General features: G+C 42.0%; 1 protein-coding gene and 1 long non-coding RNA gene across 3 annotated transcripts in view; one reads left to right on the top strand and one right to left on the bottom strand.

Annotated features, from left to right (window-relative positions):
- Positions 1-18,709, bottom strand: part of INO80 (INO80 complex ATPase subunit) — a 131,773-nt gene extending 113,064 nt beyond the window's left edge. For both annotated transcript variants that reach the window (XM_030842983.2, XM_030842984.2), the window contains exon 1: positions 18,653-18,709. The gene's annotated coding sequence lies outside the window, so the exon portion shown is untranslated. The remainder of the gene's footprint in view (positions 1-18,652) is intronic.
- A 42-nt stretch (positions 18,710-18,751) lies between these two features.
- On the top strand, positions 18,752-22,867 carry LOC132596855 (uncharacterized). The gene is made up of 3 exons (XR_009563025.1): positions 18,752-19,278; positions 20,587-20,650; positions 21,576-22,867. It is a non-coding gene; the product is annotated as an uncharacterized lncRNA (long non-coding RNA).
- Positions 22,868-23,115: the final 248 nt, after the last annotated feature.

The raw sequence follows: 23,115 nt of genomic DNA, 5'->3' as shown, positions 1-23,115 counted from the left end.
TACAAGACATTGTTGAAAGAAATTAAAGAACTAAATAAATGAAGACATCCCATGGGTCATGGATCAAATGATTTAACATTTTTAACATGTCAAAAATATACAGATCAAATGTAATTCTTATCAAAATATCAAAATCCAAGCTGCGGGCTTCCCTGGTGAGCAGTTGAGAGTCCACCTGCCGATGCAGGGGACGCGGGTTCGTGCCCCGGTCCGGGAAGATCCCACATGCCGCAGAGCGGCTGGGTCCGTGAGCCATGGCTGCTGAGCCTGCGCGCCCGGAGCCTGTGCTCCGCAACGGGAGAGGCCACAACAGTGAGATGCCCGCGTACCGCAAAAAACAAAACAAAACAAAACAAAATCCAAGCTGCCTTTTTTGCAGAAATAGACAAGCTGATTCTAAAATTCAGGGAGAGACTTCCCTGGTGGCGCAGTGGTTGGGAATCCGTCTGCCAGTGCAGGGGACACAGGTTCGAGCCCTGGTCTGGGAAGACCCCACATGCTGTGGAGTAGCTAAGCCTGTGCGCCACGACTGCTAAGCTTGTGCTCTGGAGCCCACAAGGCACAACTACTGAGCCTGAGAACCACAACTACTGAAGCCTGCGCGCCTGGAGCCCGTGCTCCGCAACAGGAGAAGCCACCACAATGAGAAGCCCGTGCACCAAAGCGAGGAGTGGCCCCTGCTCACTGCAACTAAAGGAGGCCCACACGCAGCAACAAGGACCCAATGCAGCCAAAAATAAATAAATAAATTTTTATAAAATTCAGGGAATTGCCTGGTGGTCCAATGGTTAAGACTCAGCACTTTCACTGCTGTGACCTGGTTTCTATCCCTGGTCAGGGAGCTAAGATCCTGCAAGCCATGGCATTGCCAAAAGAATAAATAAAAATAAAATAACATTCATATGTAAAAGCAAGGGACCCAGGACAGCCAAAACAATCTTGAAAATAACAAAGTTGGAGGATTCATACTTCTGATTTCAAAACTTACTACACGGGGCTTCCCTGGTGGCGCAGTGGTTAAGAATCTGCCTGCCAATGCAGGGGACACGGGTTCGAGACCTGGTCCAGTAAGATCCCACATGCCGTGGAGCAGCTAAGCCCGTGCACCACAACTACGGAGCCTGCACTCTAGAGCCCCCATGCCACAACTACTGAAGCCCAAGCACCTAGAGCCCGAGCTCCGCAACAAGAGAAGCCGCCGCAATGAGAAGCCCGCGCACCGCAATGAAGACTAGCCAGCCCCCGCTCACCGCAACTAGAGAAAGCCCGCGCGCAGCAACGAAGACCCGACGTAGCCAAAAATAAATAAATTTTTTTAAAAAAGAGAGAAAAAAACAGGTGGAGACAGAAGTCACTTAAAAAACAAAAAACTTACTACACAGCTGTAGTAGGTATTAAGATGTGTGTGCTGATGTAAGGCTAGAAATATAAATCAGTGGAACAATTGAGAGTCCAGAAATAAACCCTTACATTTATAGTCAACTGATGTCCCACAAGGGTGTCAAGATAATCCAATGGGGAAAGAACAGCCTTTTCAACAAATGGTGCCATGACAACTGTACAGTAACGTGCAAAAGAATGAAGTTGGAACTCTTACACTACACACAAAAATTAACTCAAAAGAGAACACAGACCTAAATTTAAGAGGAAAAACTATAAAACTCTTAGAAGAAAACATAAGGGCAAATCTTCATGACCTTGGATGAGGTAATGGCTTCTTAGATACATACCAATAGCAAAATCAAAATGGCAAAACAGATAAACTGGACTTAATATCTTTAGTGCTGTAAATGATACTATCAAGAAATTGAAAACTCACAAATAGGAGGAAATATTTGCAAATCACATATCTGATAAGGGACTGATACCCAGAATATATATATATATATTTTAACATCTTTATTGGGGTATAATTGCTTTACAATGGTGTGTTAGTTTCTGCTTTATAACAAAGTGAATCAGTTATACATATACATATGTTCCCATATCTCTTCTCTCTTGCGTCTCCCAGAATATATTTTTAAAAGCTCTTAAAACACAGTAACAAAAAGACAAGTAACCCAATTTAAAAATGGGCAAAGGGGACTTCCCTAGTGGTCCAGTGGTTAAGACTCTGCACTTCTACCGCAGGGGACGCGGGTTCAATCCCTGGTCAGGAAACTAAGATCCCATGTGCCACACGGCACAGCCAAAAATGTTTTTTTAAGAAATTAATTAATTAAGAATGGGCAAAGGATGTGAATAGATCTTTCTCCCAAGGGGCTATTTCAATGGCTAATAAGCACATAAAAAGATGATTTAACATCATTAGCCATCAGGGAAATACAAATCAAAACCACAATAAAGGGCTTCCCTGGTGGCGCAGTGGTTAAGAATCCACGTGCCAATGCAGGGGACACGGGTTCAAGCCCTGGTCCAGGAAGATCCCACATGCCACGGAGCAATTAAGCTCGTGTGCCACAACTGCTGAGCCTGCGCTCTAGAGCCTGCAAGCCACAACTACTGAGCCCATGTGCCACAACTACTGAAGCCTGCGTGCCTACAGCCCATGCTCCACAACAAGAGAAGCCACGACAATGAGAAGCCTGCGCACCACAACGAAGACTAGCCCCTGCTCACCGCAACTACAGAAAGCCCGCGCACAGCAACGAAGACCCAACACAGCCATAAATAAATAAATAAATAAATTTATATTAAAAAAACACAATAAAACCCACTAGAATGATTATAATAGAAAAGATAGATAGTAACAAGGGTTGACAAGGATGTAGAGAAATTGGAACACTCATACATTGCTAGTGGGAATGTAAAATGGTGCAGCCATGTGGGAAAAGTCTGACAGTTTTTCAAAAGGTTAAACATACGTTAACCTTTGACAGAGCAAATCCACTTCCTAGGCATACCCAAGAGAAATGAAAACACAGGTCCACAAAAAAACTTAGACATGAATCTTCATAGTAATATTCACAATAGCCAAAAGGTGGACACAACACAAATGTCCACGAACTGATGAATGGATAAGTAACATGTGGTATATCCATATAATGGAATATTATTTGTCAATAGAAAGAGATGGAATACTAACAGATGCTATAACATAGATGAACCTTGAAAATATTATGCTAAATAAACAAGCCAGTAAACAAAGGCCTCATACTGTATGGTTACATTTATGAGCTATCCAGAAAGGCAGCTCTATAGAAACAAAAAAATGATCAGTGGTTGTGTGGGACAGGGGTAAGTGGGGAACGGGGTGTGACTGCTAATAAGCAGGAGTTTCTCTGGGGGCTGATGAAAATGTTCTAAACTGACACTGAGATTAATTGTTGCAACTCTGTGAACATATTAAAACCAATGAATATACTAAAACCATATACATTTTAAATAGTGAATTTTATCAACTGGGAATTATATCTCAATAAACATGTTAAACTGTGTCATTTCTGCACAGAAAAAAAAAAAATACAGTTAAAAAGTAAATGATGGGGCTTCCCTGGTGGCGCAGTGGTCGAGAATCCGCCTGCCAACGCAGGGGTCACGGGTTCAAGTCCTGGTCTGGGAAGATCCCACATGCCGCGGAGCAACTAGGCCCGTGAGCCACAACTACTGAGCCTGCGCGTCTGGAGCCTGTGCTCTGCAACAAGAGATGCCGCGATAGTGAGAGGCCCACACACCGTGATGAAGAGCGGCCCCCGCTCGCCGCAACTACAGAAAGCCCTCGCACAGAAACGAAGACCCAACACAGCCAAAGATAAATAAATTAAAAAAAAAAAAAAAGTAAATGATAGGGCTTCCCTGATGGCACAGTGGTTGAGAGTCCGCCTGCCGACGCAGGGGACACGGGTTCGTGCCCCGGTCTGGGAAGATCCCACATGCCGCGGTGCGCGTCTGGAGCCTGTGCTCCATAACAGGAGAGGCCACAACAGTGAGAGGCCCACGTACCGCAAAAAAAAAAAAAAAAAAAAAAAAAGTAAATGATAAATTGTGAAAAATATTTGCAACACTTTACAAATTTAAATCTCATATAGAGGGTTCTTACAAAATTCTAACAGTAGCATAATACCTCCAACACATAGAACCCACCCAACAATTTTCTGTTTAAAAGGACTGTTACTATTATTATCCCACTTACAGATAAGGAACCAAAGGTTTACACGTTAAGTAACTTACTCAAGGTCATACCACTTAATACGGAATGTGGATTTGAATCTAGACAATCTGACTCCTGAGTCCTCACCTGTAACCGCTGTAAGACTAGAAATTTATTATATAAAGGGAATCATACTGCATGTATACTTTTGTGTCTGGATTCTTTTTCTTTTAGTATGCTTTTGAGATTCATCCATGTTTCTACATATAGTTCACTCCTTTTTGTTTCTGAATCAGATTCCATTACAAGAATGAATACAACCACAATTTGTTTATCTATTCTCCTGTTGATGGATATTTGGGTTTTCGTTTCTCTTTGGGTAAATTCCTAGCAATGGAACTTCTAGGTCATAGGTAGGTATATGTTTACCCTTATAAGAAACCACCAAGCAATTTTCCAAAGTGGTTCTCCTATTTTACACTCCCACCAACAAGCAAGAATTCTAGTTGCTTCCCATCTTTGTCAACACTTGGTATTATAATATCTCACTGTGGCTTTCATTTGTACATCCCTGATGACTGATGAAGTTGAGCACCGTTTCACACGCTTAATGGCCATTTGTATAAATTCCCTTGTGAAATGTCTGTTAAAGTTTTTTGACCACATTTGAGAAAATTTTAGTCTTCTTATTACTGAGTTATAGAAGTCCTTGATGTATCATAGATGTAATTCTTTTGCCAGATATATGTATTACTATTACGTCCTTCATGTACATTCTCCCCTAATTCACGTATAGATTTTTCAATCAACTCCCAGAAGGGTTTTTGAAGAAACGAACAAGCTCTGTCTAAAATTTATATGGGGACTTCCCTGGTGGCACAGTGGTTGGGACTCCATGCTCCCAATGCAGGGGGCCCGGGTTAAATCCCTGGTCAGGGAACTAGATCCCACATGCATGCCACAACTAAGAGGTCTCATGCCACAACTAAGGAGCCCATGAGCCACAACTAAGGAGCCTGCATGCTGCAACTAAGACCCAGTGGAACCAAATAAATAAATAAATATTTTTAAACGTAAAATAAAACAGGGCTTCCCTGGTGGCGCAGTGGTTGAGAATCCACCTGCCAACGCAGGGGACACGGGTTCGAGCCCTGGTCCGGGAAGATCCAACATGCCGCGCAGCAACTAAGCCTGTGCACCACAACTACTGAGCCTGCGCTCTAGAGTCCGCAAGCCACAACTACTGAGCCCAAGCCCGTGCTCCGCAACAAGAGAAACCACCGCAATGAGAAGCCCACGCACTGCAACGAAGAGTAGCCCCCACTCACCGCAACTAGAGAAAGCCTGTGCACAGCAACGAAGACCCAACGCAGCCAAAAATAAAATAAAATTAAAATAAAATAAAATTTTTATGGAAATACAAAGGATCTAGAATAGTCCAAACAAGTTTGGAAAAGATGACCAAAGTTGGAGTTTACACTGATTTCAAGACTAACTAAAAGTTTCAGTAATCAAGATGGTACCGCATTAGTGTAAGGATAGACAAATCAATGGTACAGAATAGAGTCCAGAAAGAGACCCACACTTACACAGTGACACTGTTCTTGACAAAGGCACTAAAACAATTCAACAGAGAAAGGAAAGTTTTTCTGACAAATGGTGCTGGAACACTTGACATCTATATGGAGGAGGGGGAGGGGGAGAGATTGAACCTCAGACCCCTACACCTCATACCATACACAAAAGTGAAGTGAGAGATGAATCAGACTTAAATAAAAAGTTAAAATGATAAAGCTTCTAAAAGAAAACGTAAGAACATATCTTTGTGACCTTGATGTAGGTAAAAATTAGATAGGACGCAGGAAGCTCTAACCATAAAAGAAAATATTGATAAACTGACTTCATCAAAATTAAAAACTTCTACATTAAAAAAATTGTTAATCATTCTTTGCTTGTTTTCTTTATCAGTTTGCAAGGGTATTAAAAAAATCAGTCTGTAGAGAGAGTATTATGGCAAATTATATGTAATCAGGGGTAGTGGTGCTCTCTGCTATATCCATGCCAAATAAAGGTGCAAATTCCCTTTAACACAAACGTTGTAACCTTACCAGGATTCTCATGAAGTCTGATGGGTTCCAAGGCCACCCAGAATTACTCCAGCAGATCCTGATTACACTTTCCCTTTTGCAGCTTAGATTAGGATTCAATTTCTAGCCATGGCACTTAAAAGTAGTTTTTGTATTTCTCCAGTACCAGGATACTAAAAGCTACTACGTACTAAAAGTAAGTAGACACTAAAAAGCTCCCATAACATATGCTGTGCTTAAACCAGCATCCCTTGCTGTTAAAATTAGCAAGAGTATCTTCCCTAACTCTCCAGTATTTTACAGGCAGCAACAATTTATTGTATACTTAAATGGACATACTAAATAATCCCCATTTCTCTTAGTTTTCTTAGTTGTATCTATTACCGTTGTGATTGTTCTTTACCCTAGGTCTTTCTGCATTACCTTATTATCTGTTGTTTACTAAGTAAGGAATCACATGCAATACCAGAAGTAGTTGGAAGTTTTAGTACCACAATACTTCCCTTTGGTTCACAATGTAGATCTTCGTATTAAGGCACAAAGTACAACAAAAACTGCTTTAGTTTCCTTTTTTAAAAACCACAAGTAATTAGGGTTTCCCTGGTGGCAAAGTAGTTAAGAATCCACCTGCCAATGCAGGGGACACGGGTTCGATCCCTCGTCTGGGAAGATCCCACATGCCGCAGAGCAACAAAGCTCATGCACCACAACTACCAAGCCTGTGCTCTAGAGCCTGCGTGCCACCAACTACTGAGCCCACGTGCCACAACTACTGAAGTCCGCGTGCCTAGAGCCCACGCTCCGTGACAAGAGAAGCCACTGCAATGAGAAGCTCGTGCACTGCAGTGAAGAGTAGCCCCTGCTCACCACACTAGAGAAAGCCGCGCAGAGCAACGAAGACCCAACGCAGCAAAAATAAATAAATAAATAAAATTTTAAAATCAAAAGTAATTAAAATGGATTAAACTAGAAATCTATAAAAAATACAGGGGGAAAAATAATTCAAATTCCAAAAGAAAATACGTAATTCTGTATGGTATAAATATTGACCAGAAACTTAATAAAATTCTCATTTAAATCATTTTTTTCTAACCAAAAAAACTTACTTGTATCATTCCATTTAGCTGAAATAAAGGTTACCAGTGACTTCTTTCTATTGCTATTAAATATTATATAAGACAGTTTATATTTTATAAACTATTAAAATATCTTTTAGCAATTCTACAAAAAATAATCAGGGAAAAAGTTTTTCATGAATGTTTTGAGAAAGAGTAACTAGGATCTATTATTTCCTGCCCACCATAATTATACAACTTTAACAAAAAATAAGCTCAATGGCTCAGCCAAAAAACAGTTCTGCATTCACTGAAATGTTTCACATAATCTTAACCATAAAAAAAGCTTTCAAAGCCAGTCTCAGCTGAAAGTAAAAAGTCTCGTTATGGCATGATGAGAGGAGAGGACAAGGGATTTAACACTGAATAAGAGCACACTAGTGTGAGTTTTCTGTCCTAGGTGCTTTAATACTACTAGATTGGGTTCTCCCCTGGTGGCGCAGTGGTTGAGAGTCCGCCTGCCGATGCAGGGGACACGGGTTCATGCCCCGGTCCAGGAAGATCTCACATGCCGCGGAGCGGCTGGGCCCACGAGCCATGGCCGCTGAGTCTGCGCGTCTGGAGCCTGTGCTCTGCAACGGGAGAGGCCAAAACAGTGAGAGGCCCGCGTACCTCAAAAAATAATAATAATACTACTAGATCGTTTAATCCTCACAGTAATTTAAACCGTGTTCTCATTTTAGGTTAATTAACTTGCCCAAGCTAGAATTAGAACTCGGATGTATTATCAGTGACTCAAAAGCCCCAATTCTTCACCACCCAATTCTTTACCACAGACTCTGCTATGATAAAACAACAAAAAGACTAGGGTGACCCTACCTCCTAGTTGGTTTGCCCAAGACAGTTCAAGTTTATGCCTGTTGTCTGAAACATAATTACTAATAGTCTCTCTCTTCTCACTTCCAAAAGTATCCACGTTTTGTTTGAGCACATTCCTGTTAGAACAATAAATTTTTGGTCACCCTACATGTGGAAAGAGGTAAATAAATCATTAAGCACTCTTTAAATATTCTAGCTGAACCTAAACTTTCCATTCAAACCATCCATATTCACTAAGAAGCTAAAGAAGCTACTATGTACAAGAACTGAACTAAACAGCAGGAGGGAAAACCTTGCCTTCAAAGAGCATAGGCTGATAGAGCCCTCAACTTGGAGGCCAGAAACCACCTCCTCAACCAAAGGAACGGTTCCTTACTGTAAGAGCATAGGAACAATTTAATAAGCCCAGAGTTCCCCAAAGCACAAAGTTTTTTTCTTTTAAAATTTATTTATTTTATTTATTTATATTTGGCCATGTTGGGTCTTCACTGCTGTGTGAGTAGTTTCTCTAGTTGCAGTGAGTGGGGGCTACTCTTTGTTGAGGTACGCGGGCTTCTCATTGCGGTGGCTTCTCTTGTTGCGGAGCACGGGCTCTAGGCACGCAGGCTTCACTAGTTGTGGCACGCGGGCTCTAGAGCGCAGGCTCAGTAGTTGTGGGGCACGGGGCTTAGTTGCTCCGCAGCATGTGAGATCTTCCTGGACCAGGGCTCAAACCCGCGTCCCCTGCATTGGCAGGCGGATTCTTAACCACTGTGCCACCAAGGAAGCCCAAGCACAAAGTTTTCAGAGACAAAAATTACATCTGCATTTTTTTTTTTTTTTTTTTGGCCACGCTGCACGGCTTGCAGGATCTGAGTTTCCCAACCAGGGACTGAACTCGGCCATGGCAGTGAAACAGAGTCCTAACCACTGGACTGCCAGGGAAGTCCCTACACCTGCATTTTAAATGGAATGAAGAACTCCTGGCTAAAAAAGGATGGCCCTTTCAGTGAGTTCTAAAATGGCAAAGAGAAGATATTTTGGCTTACCTCATAGGTACATTGTGAGAAAGAAAAAAGTGCTTATCCACATTTTCCCTTCCCTACTTTTCTTTCCTCACTGAAATCAGAATACATACCAAATGAAATATGTTTCCAAGGATGACAACAACAAAAAATCAATTACAATGCATTTGCTTTCTTCTAGGTAAGAACAATTTCAACTTCCTAGAAGAGTATTTTCACCAAGATGGAGAACAAATTACTTTTTATCAGAATAATAAAAGAAATAGCTTACTAGCACAACTGCCTCCAGGGAGTTCTGTAGTATACACCACAGACACAACATCAAGTTTAATCTCCATTAATTAAGCATCTAGGGTGTAAATATTATTAAATCAAAAAATATAAAAGAGGGCTTCCCTGGTGGCGCAGTGGTTGAGAGTCCACCTGCCGATGCAGGGGACACGGGTTACCGCCCTGGTCTGGGAAGATCCCACATGCTGTGGAGCAGCTGGGCCCATGAGCCATAGCCGCTGAGCCTGCACGTCTGGAGCCTGTGCTCCGCAATGGGAGAGGCCACAACTGAGAGGCCCGCGTACCGCCAAAAAATATATATATATATATATAGATAGATATATATAGATATATATATATAAAAGGGAGGAAATGTTTCCTGAGGTAGCCAGTGGACCTTTCACATGATAATTTTTTTTTTAAAACTTGTTTTAAGTTAGGCTATGTTAGAGGTCCCTAGTATATTTCATAACTCTTCTGGTGAATAGCACCCAATCTGAATTAATAACAATTTATCAAATTAAAAATTTGAAAACACTGCTAAAGATCCCTCTTACTGAAGAATCAGTGACTTCAACAACTTGTACAGCTAAACGCATGAAAACACTTACCTTTTTCAGGGAATGAGATAGCTGAGAAAAATGCTCCTGTAAAAGAGAAACTAAAGGACTGAATCCACAGCCCAAAAATCTTGAGCAAATCAGTTCATTCCTCAGTGAAGTTAACATTAGCTTATTTGACAGATATTTGTGAAAATACAGATTCACACAAAGAGCTGCGCTCATTTAGTTATCAGTTCCATATAGTTAACTGTCCACTATTACAAAAGTGATGGTCAGAGTTTATTATTGAGAATAAAAACTAAGAGACATTCATAAACAGCCAATATTACAAAATTCACTTTTCTATTTAGTTTTCCTATACTAAAAGTCAGTTTTCATTTTTGCAGTGAAGACACTAACTAGTGTGGGTGGTAACAGAGAAGTTGTCTAAAACTGTGTTCTCCATAGGAAGTCTGAGAAATCAAGGTTCAGGTAATTCATCCTGGGGATGAAGCATCTGTAAATAAGCATGAGTTGAATTGTACACTAAACAGATCTTGCTTTTCAATTGTCAGATATTTCGGTCACTTAGACATGTGATGATTTTATTAACACCATATATAATTACTCTCATTGTCTTCACTATATAATATACACAGTTAATTTGAACAAGGCAGGTATGTTTACATCAAACTAGGCATTCAATAAACACTTTTTCCACTATTCAAGAAGCCTGGGGGTGGGGGGACTTTATCACAAAGTATTCCAACTGGGAATCCAAATTTTTGATTTTGTTGTATCAAATGCAACTGTAATAAGGAGACTATGTACACACTTTCTATGGCGAGCCACATGCCAGAATATTTTATTTGCATATACACTTCATATATACGTTCACATATTTTACCCTTTTATGACATAGATACTATTATAACCCCTATTTTACAGACAAAAAAGTTAAGCTTAAGGTCCCCCCAAAGGTCACACAGCCAAAAGTGACAGAGCCAGGATCGGAATCCAAAAAGTCTGACTCCAAAGTCCCACATACTTAACTACTCCAATATTTAATCTGAAGTACCTCCCACAAGCCAGAGGCTCCCAGGGCATAAAAAGCCATGCTAATGAAGTATATTCCAAGCAGTATATTCATTTATTCAATCATTTATTTAGACCAACACAGATTCATAAATATCAATTTTATTTTATGGGTTATAATTCAATGATGCTTTGTTCATTTTGCTGCTCAAATCGTTCCAGTTTGGGCCACTGGGAGCTCTTTCAGTTGGCCCCTGTGCTCCTCTGACATATCCTCTTCAATGTGGAGTTGTGGTGGTAGTGGTAGTAGCTGGAGCACTTCCTTACCTTCTGGCACAAGATGCTCCGGGCTCATCTTGTATATTTCCTGTCCCAAACCTACAATTAGCTATTTCTCCAAGGAGCTCTAGCTCCTTCTATTGGATAATGGTATTAGAAAACAAGATTTGGGTATAGGTATGCTCCTGGATTTCTTTTAACCTTCTCAGCTGACAGAGTACAGAAATACACCTGTGTGTATATAAACCCATGTATGTACATGTCTATAAATGTTTCAATACACAACCATCTGTGTCGGTTTCATACTGATGTCTCCAACTCTAATCCATCACCACAAGGAACAATGTAGCCTCCTCCCCTTGCTTATCTGTAAATTCTCACTCTAACAGTGAGAAGCCTGTCTCCAGCCATCCATTTACTTAATTGTTCAATTGTGGTATATATGTATTTCAGTATCAGAATTAAGTGGCAATCCCATAGAACACAATTTTATGAATTAGACTGCAGTGCTCATGTGCAGTCCCTTGTCTTAGATTCCACTCATTTCCAATGTTACTCAGGTCAGGACTCCCTTCCTCCCCATTTTAGTAAGGTTGTTTCATACATTTGTAATACCATTAGATTCTCTTGTCACAATCTGCATTCCTTCCTGGAATCCTTCAACCTCCTAAATGATTTTCACTTAATTTGGACACATTAAACTTGACTCTTTGTGCTATAAAGCCCTATGAGTTTGGCAAATGCATAATGTCATCCATCCACCACTACTATATCCAATAGAATAGTTTATCAAGCAGCATTTTAATTTAATTAAATGGTATTACAATCCTCTATGGAAGCAGCATGGTTGGGTAGAAAGAGAAGCTCAAGAGCTATAAGTTTAATGCTATTAACAAGCCACAAACAGACTTTAGGACTAACAGTTATCCTTTCAGAGTCCCAAGAGCCTCACTGTAAAATGAGGGAGATTCAACTAGATAGTAATAATTTATAGCATTTATTAAACACTTACTTTGTGTCAGGGATGGTGCTAAGCACTTCACATGGATTATCTCATTTATTCCAACAACTCTATATATAAAGTAAACACTATTATGTATTATCCCTATTTAAAAGATGGAATTAAAGGCTTAATAATATTAACTAGCACAAGATCACCGAGTCAGGGAGTTGCAGAGCCAAGACTGTAGAGCAAGAGTTGGCAGAGTGGGCTTCCCTGGTGGCGCAGTAGTTGAGAGTTCGCCTGCCGATGCAGGGGACACGGGTTCGTGCCCCGGCCTGGGAAGATCCCACATACCACGGAGCGGCTGGGCCCCTGAGCCATGGCCCCTGAGCCTGCGCGTCCGGAGCCTGTGCTCCGCAATGAGAGAGGCGACAACAGTGAGAGGCCCTCGTACCACAAAAAAAAAAAAAAAAAAAAAAAAAAAGAGTTGGCAGAGTATGGCCGGCATGTCAAATTCAGCCTGCTGCCCATTTTTATAAATCCTGACAGCTAAGAAATAATTGGAAAGAAAACATGTTTCAGGACATATGAAAATTATATGAAATTAAAATTTCAGTACCCATAGAGTTTTATTGGAACACAGCCACACTCATTCATTTACATATTGACTATGGCTGCTTTTGCAATACAATGGCAGAGTTGAGTAGCTGCAACAGAGAAGGCATGACCAGCAAAGCCTAAGATTTATTATTTGACCCTTTATAGAAAACTTTTCGCAAGCCCTGCTGCAGAGTCTGGTTTACTAGTATATTCTAAGAATGATTCTAAAAAAGGCAAACTATTACTAACATTAGAATGACAACCTGGACAGAAATATTTAAACCCTGAACTAAAAAGTTTAATGTTGTAAACCATCACCTCTTTCAGTTATAATCTTAAATAGAGAGACATTTCTATCTATTACATAAACACAAAGGTTAATGCATTATAATAAGTTTATTGATGTATTTTTACCTGCATTATCTAAAAAAAGATTTATTTTCTACTCATAATAATAAAAAGGTTCTGATTTCAATACTTTACAAACTAAAACTCTAGATCAAACTGTCAAAACAAAATAGTACTTATAATTATAGCTAACACTTGTTGAGAGCACTATGTGCCAGGTACCATTCTAACCATTTTCAGGCCTCTATGAAGTAGGTATTACTATTACCTTAAATTAACAGATGAATAAACTGAGGCTTAAACAGCTCTCCAGAGGCCACACAATTAATAAGAGGAAGAGCTAAAATTCAAACCCGGGTCATCTGGCTCTAGAACCTAGAAGGGGTCTGGCTACACTAAAAGGCCACTGGATTACAATGCTTCTGTTAACAAGGCAGATTAGGGCCTTTAAACAAATGAAAAGAATATCTCAATATATTTAAAAAAAACAAACAAAACTAAGTACTAGTGTAATTTATATCAGCACTTCAAGAGAAACATTTAGGTTTATATTTCTCTATGGCACTTAGAGTTTGCATAATTCTGTTTCTCTTTGCAGAGTAACTCTGTACTCTCCATACATATACATACAACTGGTTTAACTCATTTGTACACCCCTCACAGAGTCTACCACAGTCCCTTGAGTGTGGTAGATGCTCAACAAATCACTGTTGGGAGATCAAAGAGCATTCACTATGTGTTCAATAAATATTTATTGAGTGAATGAAGAGAATAAGGAGTTTCATAAACCATTAGGTTCAAGTATCATTAAATGGTTTGTTGACCTGAAATGAACTAGGGCTGGAAAAAAGTCTCTGGCTTTGCAACCTTTAAATTGCGTCTGGTCTGCTCTTGAGCTCTAACCACTCTCTGTGCTATTAAGTTTCATAAACAAACCACTCATTACACACCTGTCAAACAATATTCATCTTTCAAGCTAATTTTCAGATTATTCTTCATGTTTTTCCTAATTTAATACAATTTAATCATAGTCCATCTCAGTCTTCATCACTCCACTGCGGAGTCAAATTTCTTTATCTTCATATGAAAGCATCACCGTTGCCTTCATCATTTATACTGGAAACCTCCCCCCCTGCTTAATTTGTTCTTCATTGAGGTGCAATAATTTAATAGTCTAAGAGTGGATGTACCGTGGTTTCCTACCAAGATAACACAGTCCATTTCTAAATGTTATTTTTCATACCTCTCTCAGGAGTGACTAACATTTTGATGGACTTTCTGGTAATATTCAGGCAACAATCTCAGCGATAAACTGACCACTTGGCCTAGTATGCTTTTTACCACATTGATGTTCACTAGCCATTTTTCTGTTTATGCACAAGGAATGAAAGATTTACCCACAGTTTATCCTACCCAGCTACTAACTTCTTGCCCAGAAAAGGTAGCTGTCACATGCAAAACCAGAGGCAGCTTACTTGTTCATATTTACAAGAAATATGAATAATTTTAGTATCATTACAAAAACTTGAACACTATACATGAATACTCTGAGAAAACCCTATATGACATACATGTTGTTCTTTCCTACTGTAAGTCTCCCCTCTTCCAAATCAAAACTAAACGTATGTCAAAGTTTTTGATATGTTCTTCAAAGATGAAAATAAACTAACATTCCTCAATATGCTGTCTTATAGTTGATGTCATTTAATCTCAGAAGTGAAAATTATCGTACCCATTTTACACATAAGGAGAAGTGAAACTCAAAAAAGTTCACTGAGGGCTTCCCTGGTGGCGCAGTGGTTAAGAATCCGCCTGCCAATGCAGGGGACACGGGTTCAATCCCTGGTCCGGGAAGATCCCACATGCCACGGAGCAACTAAGCCCGCGCGCCACAACTACTGAGCCTGCACTCTAGAGCCCATGTGCTGCAACTACTGAAGCCCACGTGCCTAGAGCCCATGCTCTGCAACAAAAGAAGCCCCTGTTCACCACAACTAGAGAAAGCTGGCGTGCAGCAACAAAGACCCAACGCAGCCAAAAATAAATAAATAAAATAAATAAATTTGTTTAAAAAAAAAAGTTCATTGACTTACCCAGTGCTAAGCGGGACTCTAACTCAAGTCTTTAAGCCAATAATCCTACTACTTCTTACGGAAACCCCTGGTTTGCTGCATATGAAATGACTTAGCTATGTGTCCGGGACTCGCCAGGGCAAAGGCTCTTTAAACTGGGGTCCAAGAATTTGGATGGAAAAAAACTTACATCCTTATTTTCACTAACCTATAATTGAAACTAACATTCCTTCAATTCTGAATGTAGTATTAGCAGGACTATCACTAGTTGTTATTTAGTAATAAAAAGCAAATTTCTTACATCATAAATTTTTTTTAAGGTGAACTACATTTCACACAGTTAAAAAGTCATATTCTTTTTATGAAAAGGGGTTCACAGGTTTCTTTAGACTACAAAGGAGTTTAGGGCACATAAATAATGTAAGAATGCTACTCCAGAGACCATCACACAATCTGTCAATCCTTGGTAACGAAGGTTTACAAAGGCATGTCACACAGTTTACTCATTGTCCTCTAGTTTGTTAAAAATATGGGGAATTCCTGGGCTTCCCTGGTGGTGCAGTGGTTGAGAGTCCGCCTGCCAATGCAGCGGACACGGGTTTGTGCCCCGGTCTGGGAAGATCCCACATGCCGCGGAGCGGCTGGGCCCGTGAGCCATGGCCGCTGAGCCTGCGCGTCTGGAGCCTGTGCTCCGCGCAACGGGAGAGGCCACAACAGCGAGAGGCCCGCGTACCGCAAAATAAACAAATAAATAAATAAAATATGGGGAATTCCCTGGTGCTCCAGTGGTTAGGACTCTGCGCTTTGCCTGCCAAGGGTGCAGGTTCAATCCCTGGTTAGAGAAGTAAAATCCCACAAGCTGCACGGCGCAGCAAAAAGGATAGCATTTAGACCCAGTGATTTTTTCGTATCTAATTTGTCAATTACATTTGCTATTACTGATCTCCTACTTCTAACCTAACACACATGGAAATCTCTCTTATGTACTTATTAAACCGAGACATTAAACTTCTTTGTGACCAACTTTTCAACCCTAAGCAAACCTACTGTATTACGATTAGCAAGTGAATCCAGTGCTTGTACAAATGAATTTGACTTAATATACAGCTATGGTCCAAATGTTTGTGTCCCCCCCACCTCCCCAACTGATGTATTGAAATCCTAACCTCCAAGGTGATGGTATTAGGTAGAACAAAGGCCCTCATGATTAGGATCAGTGCCCATTTAAGGTGTTTAGTAAGTATTAACAAATAAGCTCTTATCTTCTGCAAGCTACAGCCTATCGTATCAAAATCCTTATGCTTAAGATGCAACTTTAAAACTTGTCATCGGGCTTCCCTGGTGGCACAGTGGTTGAGAGTCCGCCTGCCGATGCAGGGGACACGGGTTCGTGCCCCAGTCCGGGAAGATCCCACATGCCGCGGAGCGGCTGCGCCCGTGAGCCATGGCCGCTGAGCCTGCGCGTCCGGAGCCTGTTGCTCCGCAACGGGAGAGGCCACAACAGTGAGAGGCCCGCGTATCGCAAACAAACAAAAAAAACTTGTCATCAACTTCACTTATTTTCCTTCACAAAGGTTCCTATTAACCTTATCCCATTCTGTCCACTCTAAAATTCACTGCATCCCAGCATCTGTATTTTTTGTGAACTTTTATGTTGACATGTTAAATCTCCAAGCCAGTTTTAACATTGTGGGCAGAAAAGACGTCTATTAGTACTTCCCTAGTCCTATGTCTACACAAGTTAACAGCAGTCAAAGGCTGTTATGATACCTTCCCTTGGTAGTACTATGACAAACTTTCACTAAGTGAAGCTGTAACACCATAGTTTATGCTCTGTTGCTGAGACTTTATCACATTTCCACCTTGATGTACTCAAAACGTTTTTATTAGTCATAAACTTTCTAATATTTGTGCTCTTTACAGTTAGTTATTTCCTATTAAAAAACACAGACCTTTAAAAATTGATTCTGATTCTTCTGAAACAAAATGTAGAGGAAAAGAACAAAGTAAACTAAAATAATGGAATTTAATCCTTAAAAGTACAAATTCATTTTAGAATCTGGTAAGTATGCAACGTTTACCATATATAATAATCTCAACTTAATGTTTTATAGGAAGAGCTTGAGAATTTCAAGCATAAAACACAACCAGAGTTGGAATACTATTTGGCAATAAAAAGGAACGAAGTGCTGATACATGCTACAGCATGGATGAGCCTTGAACACATGGTTAAGTGAAAGAAGACAGCCACAAAGGGACACATATTGTATGATTCTGTTTATACGAAAGATCCAGAATAGGCAAATCTACAAAGACAGAAAAGAGACTAGTGGTTGCTAGGGGCTGGGGGAAGGGAAGTGGGGAGTAACTGCTAAGGGGGCCTTCTTTTTGGAGTGATGTTACAGAGCAGTGACAGCCGTACAAATCTATCAGTATACTAAAAATCATGGAACTGTACACTTTAAAAGGCTGAGCTTTCCGGTATGTGAATTATACTTCAATAAAGGTGTTACTTTAAAGATAAATAACAAAAAGCCACCACTTGTAAACCACAGTGAAAATTTCCTTGGGAAAGGAAATTATGAAAGTCATCGACTAGAAAAGTAAGTTGGTTACCTGTGATGTTAGCAAAGTCAACCTCCTATTTTTTCTCCCATTCTACCAACAAGTACACGAACATAAAACTAGACAGTGTTCGAATCAAAGAATTCGGCACAGTTGGCCGTTAAACTAAAACAGTGAGTGCCTTCTTAGAATCTCCCACTCCTAAACTGTAGGGGGCTTCCACTTACGGAAGTAGTTTTCAACAGCAAGCTCAAGAAGGAACGTCAAACTGGATGACATTTGCCTAGACGCCCTACAAAAGCCAAAAACACTAGAAGGGGTGACACCTACACACTCCTAAGTCTGTGCACGTGTTAGGCTGCCCCCACCCAACACCAACGAGCAGCATGCACCATTCACCCAGATCCCAACTTGCTCACCATAAACTGACACACTATCAAGCCCTCTGGCTCATTTGTTTAAAAGGACAGACACAGCAACCCTCACCAGGTTCCCACTCGAGCCCAACCAGCCCCCGCCCTGCCCCTCCCCACCCCAAACCCACACACGTGTTAGCCCGACACCGCCCCACCGGGTCCCACGTGCACCTGGTCTAACACACTCCCCACGTGTGGGCGCCCCACGGGCTTCCTCAGCTGTCTGAGGTCACCGCGTGACCCTGGGTCTCCAGAGGTAGGAGAGGGGAAGGACGAGGCCCAGGTCCCTGAGGTCCCAAGCCTTCGGGGAGTGTCCACACCCATCCTCCCTACTAACCCCAACAAATCCAAGGGCCGGGGGCGACGGCCCCTTTAAGACGCGGCCCAGTCGTCGCCCACAGAGAGGGGCGCAACGGGGCCTACACAACCCCCCCCTCCGTTTGCCCGCCCACGTCTAGTCGCCTCACCTCGGGCCGCCGGGCCCCGCCGCCGCGGCGGCGGCGGAGGGGGGGCGGGGTGCGGGCGGGGTCCGGAGGGGGGGGTCGCCCCGCCGACGATGGAGCTGCGGTTCGCTCTCTGAGGCCGTGGGACGGTGACTGCGTTGGGCGTGGACGCTCCTAGCTCGCTCCCTCGGCGGCTCCTGGGACCCCAAGATGGCGGCGGCGCTGAGGCGGCTGCGGGCGCTGGGCCGGCGGCGGCGGCGGCCACTTTCACTCACTGAGAGGAGCGGAGCAGGGACACGGGGAGCCATGGCGGGGGGGAGGAGAGGCGCCATAGCCAGGCCAGAACAATCGAGCCGCTACTCAGCGGGCTTACCGCTGCCCCGCCCACGCTCACTGCTCGTCGCCAGCCCGTGGCCGTCCGCAGTGCAGCTGCGGTCGGCCTCGTGCAGCTCGCACCCCGCCGCTACAACCTGACGCCCCGCGCGGACCGGGGTTCGGGGGGAGATCCTGATCCATGCCATCTGAGTGCAGATTGGTCGGGGCTGGGACTGCCGAAGATTGCCGAAAGGCGGCGGGGAGGAGGAGGAGGATGTCATCGCTAGAGTGAGCAAGCAGATCTCGCGGGAGCAAATGTCGCGAGACCTCTCCAGGTCTGCAACCGCCAAAGAAAGGTTACTTTTCCCGGAAGTAACGTCAGTCGAAACGGCCCGGGATCCTGGGAATATTCGTTCCCTCAGGCAGGAGCTTGGGGGGGTGCTTGTGATTAGTTTGTTAGGGGCTACCAAACACTGCTGAGTTCATCTGAGGGAAAGTATAGGCTCGGGTGTGATATTTTATCCTGTTTTTGGCCCCTTTGGGTGGGGTTGTATACTGTGGGGAAGTGCATGCTCCGTGGAACCTCTCGTAACAGTAGTTTGGGGCTCCACTTTAGGCTCAGCGACCAAGACTGCGATGCTGTGGCATATTTGTGCAAGGCGCCAAGGTGAAGGCTTTAGGATTCAAGTACTTGGGAACACACAGACCTGTCATCAGAAATGCCTCCCTATTCTAACACTCACCCAGTGAGCCTCTGAAAAGGGAATAATTTGACTTGTCTGTGCCAACTCCATAGTTTGCGACCCCTACTACCCACATTTACTAAAGTTAATGCAATTCAATTACCAGCATCTGTGATGAGAAGTACCTAGTGTAGAGCCTAACTGCAGATAAGGATTAGAAGAACTTACTGAAAGTTAACTATTCTATTTCTGTTCCCTCATGTCTCATGTTTTAATTCATTTCAGCCTGGCCCTTAGCACGTAAGCAGAACAGCATTTGCTTAAGGTCACTAAGTAGCCTTCTTGTGCCAAATTCGCTGGACTTTGAGAAGTTAATTTTGCTTAAAGGCAAAAGTATAATATACACCCTTTGTGAAAGAAAGAAGGGGACATAAAACACACAAATACCTGCTCATTTGTCAGGGGAGGGATAAACCAGAAGTTAAGGTGAATGATGTCCTATGTGAGAAGGGTGGCAAGAAGGGGAGGATTGGAACAAGGTAGCAGGATCGACAAAGGAGTGGCAGATATTTTTATATAGGACTGTCTCTTAGAACCATATGTTTCACATACCCAAAAACATAAACACCTAAAACCAACTACGATAATATTTGAGTAACAACCAGCTGATTGGAGCATAAATCAAAAAGAAAAGAATAAAGGGGGAAAAGTCAGTGAGCTGCGGAGGGACCAAGTTGTATGGTCCTTTAAAGTTCAGACGTATAGGTTGTCTGTTGTATTTGTTTTCTGTTGCTGTGCTAACAAATTACCACAAATATAGTGGCTTAACACAGACTTACTATCCTACAATTCTGTAAGTCAGAAGTCTGACTCGGGTCTCAAACTGGGCTAAAATCAAGGTGTTGGCAGGGCTGCCTTACTTTCTGGGGGCTCAAGGGAAGAATTTGTTTCCTTTTCCAGCTTCCAGAGGCTACTTGCATTCCTCGGCTCCTGGCTCCCTTCTTCCATCTAAAAGCCAGCAATGGTAGGTTGGGTCCTTCTCATGTCATATCTGACCAACTCTTACCCTTTTAAGGATCCTTGTGACTACAACAGGCCCACCCAGATAATCTAGGATAAGCTCCCTATTTTAAAATCAACTGATTAGCAACTTTTAGCTCACCTGCAACCTTAATCCCCCTTTGTCTGTAACCTAATATATTCACAGGTTTTGTGGACATCCTTGGGGGAAGGCTATTATTCTGCCTGCCCCCCCCAGTTCTGTTCTAGAACTTTTGATGTACAACTCTCATCTTTCATCTATGACTTTCACATTAAAGTCCAGTTTTTTCTAATCTCTAATACAGTCTTGCATTCTTTTTTTTATTTTTTTTTTTGGCCTTGCTGCGTGGCTTGTGGGATCCTAATTCCCGGACCAGGGATCAAACCCGGGCGCTTCTGCAATGGAAGCTCGGAGTCCTAACCACTGGAGTGCCAGGGAATTCCCTAATCTTGCATTATTGATTGAAGGTCTTTGTACATTCTTTGCCTCAGAGATTTAGTACCTCACATAAAGTTTAATCCACAATTTCTTTGTAATTTGGATTTAAATTGAGATTTAATGTTTTCTAGAAATATCTTGATTTTATTTTACAGTTCATTGTAACATTTTCTGTTTTCTATCCAAATAAAGGAATCTCTTTGGCTTTCTTTAAAAACTGTTCATAATATTAAGAAAAATCATTCAATATGCAATATTTAATTTTATTAGGGTAATGTTTAAAATACATTAGAAAATAAAGGAAACAGATCATTTAATGATAATTTTGAGGGAACTGTGCAATTTAGGATATGTATTTTATTTCCAATAATAAAGCAATAAACAAAAAGAAAACCCACTATGTGTCAGGGTAGAGGAAAGACCCAAAACTGAATATAAACACTAAGGAATGAACTTGACTGTTTTACAGATGAGTAACACAGCGACTCTACAAGGGGTGGGGAGGAAAAGAACTCACCTAAGTACTGAGGGAAACAGTATCTTGACTGGATACCTAAGAATAAACCAACTGAACTGTACATAAATTCTGTGATCCACATCGTAAGTATTTCTCTCCAGTATGCATGTTAGAATTAAGCAAATATATTGTAGATCATAAGCTGTGTTTCTCACTGTTGGAGAAAAAAGTTATTAAGTAAGGAAGAGGGGAAAGCTAAAATGAAGGCTGTGGTGTTGGATTGGATTCTGAGGTATCTGTATAAACTCATGGTTTTTAATATATGTAAAATAGGTACAGAAATATAGATTGGTGTGTATGTGTGAATTAATAAACATATTTCCTAGTTCTGTCTGCTGAGAGTATTTAGAAGCAATGAGGATACCTAGCATCCAGATCTTGATTTCTAAACACCATTTTCCAATAAAAAGAACAAGGAGAACCTTGGAGAAATAACTGATTCCTAGGCTGAGGCAGGGAAACTACCAGATGAGCCTGGAATATATTGTGGTGCCAGGAAATAATGCTTAAAAAAGGATGTCACAAGAACACAGCAGCCAATCTGAAAGAGCTCCTAATGGCCAAAGCAACAAAATAAAAATGACAATATTGCATTATGACCCATGGACCCATGGTATTTATTTTTAATATTCATGCATCCATACTGATACAAACAAATAATTGGTTATTTAAATGGATGGGAGAAAAGGGACAACCCTTTCTTAGAGTAGAATTCCAATTAATAAATGGAGAAGGAAAGAGGGATAACAAAAATCACCACTAGGCAAACATTGCAGTAATAACTTGCAGACACGATCCACAGATGGATGCTAAATTAGTAGGTGAAAATTTGAGGAGAAACAGGATTTACATAGATTCAAAGTGTTTCACCCAAGATACATTTTAGCACAAAGGGAAAGATAGTAACTTAATAATGGTGAGGGACTTCCCTGGTGGCACAGTGGTTAAGAATCTGCCTGCCAACGAAGGGGAAATGCGTTTGATCCTTGGTCTGGGAAGATCCCATATGCCACGGAGCAGTTAAGCCCATGTGCCACAACTACCGAGCCTGCACTCTAGAGCCCATGAGCCACAACTACTGAGGCAGCATGCCCCAACTACTGAAGCCCGCGCACGTAGAGCCTGTGCTTCTCAAGAAGAGAAGCCACCATTGGGCTTCCCTGGTGGCGCAGTGGTTGAGAGTCCGCCTGCCGATGCAGGGGACACGGGTTTGTGCCGCGGTCTGCGAAGATCCCACATGCCGCGGAGCGGCTGGGCCCGTGAGCCATGGCCGCTGAGCCTGCGCGTCTGGAGCCTGTGCTCCGCAACGGGAGAGGCAACAGCAGTGAGAGGCCCGCGGACCACAAAAAAAAAAAAAAAAAAAAAAGAGACGCCACCACAATGAGAAGCCCGCACACCGCAGCAAAGAGTAGACCCCACTCACCGCAACTAGAGAAAGCCCACGCACAGCAACGAAGACCCGGAGCAGCAAAAAAATTAATTAATTAATTTT

This window comes from Globicephala melas, chromosome 2, assembly GCF_963455315.2.
Source record: "Globicephala melas chromosome 2, mGloMel1.2, whole genome shotgun sequence".
In the NCBI taxonomy this organism is placed as follows: Eukaryota; Metazoa; Chordata; class Mammalia; order Artiodactyla; family Delphinidae; genus Globicephala; species Globicephala melas.
The sequence above is the reverse complement of the archived record's forward strand: the minus strand, read 5'-3'. Positions and strand labels throughout refer to the sequence as shown.